Raw genomic sequence first — 6,000 nt, 5'->3', positions numbered from 1 at the left:
ATGGCCACCCCCCCAAAAAGAACTACAACAGCTCCAGGCCACACCCTAACACTGAATCCGGCCGGTTGCTCGCCCCACCCTTCAACTCACCAAAGTAGTGCATTCCGTCAGGAGCTGCATCCATCATGCATCTTGGAGGCAACCCGAGGATCTGCACATGGTTGAGATAAAGGCAAAAGTCACCCGTGTAGCCGCAGCAGACTGTAGGGGCAAGTGCTTTTAGTAGTGAGTAGAAACAGCAGCAGCAACAGTAGCGGCACCTGTTGAGGGCCAGGACTGTGGCACACACAGAGAGGGGATGGTTGGCCATATTGAAGCAGGTACACACGGCACCAGGTACTCATTTGAGGCTGATTTGTACTAGGGGATGCCCAGTACCGGTTCAGATAATCATCACTGATGTTGGCCGTGAATTGGAATCAAACTCGCATTACCGGGTTTGTAGCTGAGCACGCTAACCGCTACACCACTGCTCCCCCCACACGTACAGACACACACGTGTACACACATAAAACATACAATGGCTGCCATTCGCCAGATCACCAAGTAGCCAATCGCCCCCCCTCTCCTGGCTCCCCCCCCCCATAGCCTACAACTTCAAGGAAGGAGGGGGGAATCACGAGCGGGTGAACGCCCAGTTGGAAATACCTCCATGCAGCACGGGAGGTGGTCGTCGCGGCTGTCCGAATGGAATAATTCCCTGCCGGTCGCCAACTCCGCCACTGTGCAGCCCAGTGCCCACATGTCCACTGCACACGTTAATCTGTAGCCCAGCAATACCTCCGGAGATAGGTATGGCAGGGTCCCACCAACATGCAGAGCTGCACAACAACAACAAATATATATATGTACGTGTGTGTGTATACTCACTGTGTCATGAACAGCATCGTTATCACACACTGTCACATGTACAGACACTAAGAGACTTGCACACACACACACTGGAACACAGACACACCCACACGCAGAAACTCACACCCACACGCAGAAACTCACACCCAGGTGAGGTTACTCACGTTGCCTTTTCACAAAAAAGCTGGTGCCGAAGTCCGTGACCCTGACGGTGCCAGTCACGGTATCCTTGAGTAGAACATTTTCCTAAAGGAAGAAAGGCAGAAGGAATTCACACTCGGATGTTACGCCGATAGCATTCAGCCAGCAGTGGATCAATTACGTACCACGGTACAAGCTAAACAGGGAACTAGGTGAGGCGTAGCACCGTCATCAACCTTGAGTCAAGTGCAACATTCGCTGTTTTCTGACAGCTGCCACTGGGGGTGCCCCTTTCAAATGCGTCAAGATGAGCGATGTTAGTCGAGGCTCATCACATTTAAAGCTCTCTGAAGCACCATCTAAGTAAAAGGGTGCAGCTCTATAGACAACTTATCATAGATGCTCACAGCTGCCCGATAACGAGTTACGGACCAAAAACCACAATCAAGGGCGCACGGATTTCGTGACGCTTTCCACCGCGCGTTTGTCTTGGGAAGCTGACAATGAGCAGCTGTCTGTTCAAACGCGTATTTGGCACGTTTTGAAATTCATTCTTTTCAGCTCCGGTTTGTATTTCCCAAAGTTTGGGGCAACGCTGTGATCTACATTGCTGGTTTTATCTGTGGTGAGTCCCGCAATAGCGACACGACTCTACACGACAGTTGAATTCATACCAGATCATCACCAGAGGTAACGTGACCCTGCTTCCTTCCAGATAGACGGACAGAGCTAACACATCGACCCTGTGACCAACGTGGTTAGTTTTCTCTATGGACCGAGTCCCCAATAATGACACAACTCCGGAACAAAGTCGCGCTGAATGCTGTGTCCACTCACTGGCTTGATGTCTGCATGGATGATGCTCCTGGCCTTGGTGTGGCAAAGGAACTTGAGGATGCCCCTGGTGTAAGTTTTCACCATCCCCATGTGCAATTTCCGGAGCCTCCCTTCCGTAATCACATCATAGAGGCTCTCCCTGTGAAAGAGGCAGCAGCAGCAACAACAATGACAACAACGAACCAGCGTCAGTGTCATACCCTGCAATACTGCGTGGATTCTGATAACGACAATATTAATATTCTATTTGCACATTCACGACTAATATGATTCATAGCTCAGTGTGGGTTTAGGTCATCGGTTTGCTGATAAACCAAATCAGTTAGCACATTTGTCCACTTGCTTTCATTGGCTCTGTTTCCGGGTGGTGGAATTATCCATTAGGAGATACAAACTCCACAGAGAAAGGCGTCCGAGTTGAGAATCGAACTCAGGGATTTTCACCGAGGGGCTCAAGCATTACCACTGCGCTGATCGAGTGGAGGCGTGGCTATATAAAAGTGGGCGGGGCTGATTGAGAAAAGAGGCGTGGCCTCGTGCACCCGGGACACATGACAGCTCCACAGTATCACAATGCGTGGGTGGCACAGGAATCCCAAAAGTAACATCTAGCCCCGGTGGTGTGACGTTATCACCCTCCCCTGGTGTGGAAGAGATCGGGGCTTTGATCCCGACCGTGACGCATGTATATTTTGAGTTTGCATGTTCTACCCCTGGTCACGTGGATTTTTCTCCGGGTTCTCTGGTTTGTCCCTCCACATTTAGAAACTTGCTTTTAGAGTATTTGGCTACTATACATTTCCACATCAGCCACTTTTTTTAGCTATCATTTGTAGCCAGGCCGCTTGTGAAAAATAACTGATAGGGCAGTGGGCTTTACCTGTTAAATAAAAGTTTTAGTTTAGCTAATGAAGTTAACCACGCTATGGGGGGGGGGGGGGGCGGTGGGAACACATGGTACGTACTTCAACAGCTCCAGGACAATGCAGTGGTGTCCTCTGAAGTCAAAATGGTTCAGGACTTTGATGACGTTGTAGTCCTCATCACTGCCCTCGCCCTGAAGTTCCAGAGCCATCTGGAGCTCCTTTCTCTGAAATTTATCATGCTTGGAGCTGTGCAGAGAAAATCCACAAATGAATCATGACTTAGACTTGCTTAAGGAATGACCAGAAACAAATTCTATTCAGAATTAATGAATAAATATTAGTTCCCCAAGTGTAATGGCATTGTGAGTTCCAGTAGTGCGCTCATGGAAGGTTCCAGAAAGGATCGGGAAGAGGATCAAATAAGCAAGGGATAGAAGGGGGTTTGGGGTGCTGCCTGAACGTAGTGATTCCCTAATGTGTGAATTGAACCGACTCCGAGCATGGCCCCAGCCACACTCAGGATTCCCAGGAGCTGAGCCAAGCCACGGCTGAGCCACTCATGTATCTTTAACAGCAGCTGAGCGGCTCAAGCCTGGGCCAAACCACGGCTGAGCTAGAGCTGAGCCTGAGTTTTAAAGACTGAGCCACAGCTGAGTCGTGACTGAATGTGGCTCTCACAGAGCAAGGCATTATAACGTGGAATATCATGGGACCTCCTTTGCCAGTACCAAAATATCAGAATATATTTTCTCCTTTTTTCTAGCAAGAAAACAGGTGTTAAGATGTTAAAACACCAAACTGAAACCTTTTACAAGGAATAATGTCTGCATTAACCACAATACTTGTGGTCAGAATGCAAACAAAAAACATACTCTGATAATATATGCATTGTCTTTGAAACTGATTGGTCCACACCAGAAACACCTTTCTTTTGAGCCTCGTCTCAAAAACGGTGTTAGACCAGGGGACGCCAAAAGGCGTACAGCACAAAGACAAGCGTTTTCAGAGTAATGAGAGCTCGGGGTGAATGGCTACATCATGGGACCTCCTTTGGGAGTATATTTTGGTACTGGCAAAGGAGGTCCCATGATGTAGCTGCTATAACGCAGAACGCACACGTTATAACACGGAACGCGCCCGTTATGACATGGGACAACTCCATTACAGTGTGGAACACGCCTTTTATAGCGTGGAACGTGCCCATGATAACGTGGAAGGCTCCCGTTATAACGCGGACCGCACCCATTATAATCCGGAATGCTTCTGTTCTAATGCAGGAAAGCGCCCATTATAACGTGGAATGTGCCCACAATAAAATTGCACAGCTGAGCGGTATGACACAGTAGGCGGAATGCGGAATGATCACGTGACGTGACAGCATGCCCTCCGTTACTGGTCTCTTCACATCACTGTGTGCATGTATTATATCTTGCAAAACTTTATCGTTACATTATATATGGGGATATTATGTTTGCTTAATGTGCTTTCCCTTAACGTGGCACTTTTCAGGAATGCCTCTACTAGGTTAAATGAAGACTTAATGTAATGTAAGAGTGAACTGATCCAGAACAGGGGGAGAACATACAAACTCCACACAGGAGGGCACCCGAGTCAGGAGTCGAACCGGGGACCCTCTACGTGAGGCACGAGTTGTCACCACCTCATCACACGGCCACCCACAGCACTGGACGTAACAACAACGTCGTCCTTGTGACGACACCATTCTGAATTCTTACCTCAATGGTGATACCAAGATCTTCACGGCCACCAGGGTGTTCATCTTGTGGTCAAGGCACCGGATCACCTGGCCTTGACCTCCGTGCCCAATCTTCTTCAGCACCTCATAGCGGTAGTGAAGGTGCTCATGGTGGACCTGCACAAAATTACACAAATTTAGACTGACTATATTTTAAAAATCACAACATGTGAGCATTATTTTACGAAATAATTGCTTTTATTAAGTGTTTGGCTTTCTTAAATCTGTAATTGTGGAATGCTCTGATGTCTGCTGGCCGAGTCACCCTAAAAAAAGCTCTTTAGCTCAATGGGCTTAACTTGGGAAATAAACTTATGATTGTGAAGTGTGTGGGAGAGTGCACGTGTGCTTTCTCTGGTTGGTTGGTGCTTAAGTTGCAATGACAAGAAGCCACGAACCCCGCGACCGCTGTGCCCTGTGACCGCCCCCACGGTGGGGGCCTTGTGGCGAGTCTCACCGGAATGTAATGATGTTCGTGGTCGTCGTATCCATCGTTGTTGTGTCCCCGGGATCTGTTGCTGAGCGCAAAGTACCATACTTTCTGTATGGCGACAAGCTCCAGCTTCTCCCGGTGGGTCATTTGTGGGCCAAAGAGAGCCAGGATTGCTGCAGGCAAGATAATAAAAACAGCTGTCGGTGATCTTTCGTTTAAGCAGCACAGCCTCAAAAAGTCTCAAAATTCCTTTTCAGGAGGTTCCTGCAGATGATTTACAGAGAATGGGGGCGACGCTGCTGCCATTACGTCTGCTGTGTGATCCCAATTTGAGGAATTTGCAGGGGATTTGAATGTTTTGGCCAATACCAGTTATGTCCGTATGTTAAACTGTGCTTCGGCAGCCCTGCTAATCAGAAGTGAGGGGGAAAGACAACAAACTAACAAGTTCGCAAAAATTATTGATGTAAAAGTGCATCGCTCCAGTGGCTGCCTAATGTCGGAAGAACATTCCAGATGACTGCAGAAGCACATCTGAAAGCGTGCCATGCAGTGACCATCTTTGTTCGATGTCCAGCTATATGCAGCTCTGAGGACATCTTAGGTTGCTTGGGTTTGAAAACGGGGTTAATGAATTAGATAAATATAACACAGATATGCAAGAAGGATTTTATGAAATAAGGATAGCTTTTACCCTTTCTGGCACAAAAACAGGTGTTAATATTTTGATTTAAAGCTTTCGTGACTGCAGTAATTCATATTCTTAGTTTTTTCGGTAAAGTCGTGACTTTACCGAAAAAACTAAGAATAGGTGTTAATATGTTCAAACACCAAATAGATACCTTTTGCAAGGCATCAAGTCTGCATTTACCACACGTACTTGTGGAAAAATATGCAAACAAACATGCTCCGATAATATATGGGCATTGTCTTTGAAACTGACTGGCCTGCACCAGAGACAGCCTTCTTTATGACCGTGTCTCGCCGGTGTTAGACGAGAGAACGGCAAAATTCGAACGGTACATCACCCATGCAACATGGCCACCATGAAGTCCCCCATGCATCATGGTCACTGTGACGTCCCCCTTGAAACATGACCGTCGTGATGTCCCACC

Source organism: Petromyzon marinus, chromosome 39, assembly GCF_048934315.1.
Source record: "Petromyzon marinus isolate PM22_M1 ecotype Great Lakes invasive population chromosome 39, UKy_Petmar_22M1.pri1.0, whole genome shotgun sequence".
Lineage (NCBI taxonomy): Eukaryota > Metazoa > Chordata > Hyperoartia > Petromyzontiformes > Petromyzontidae > Petromyzon > Petromyzon marinus.
Note: the sequence above shows the minus strand (reverse complement) of the source record.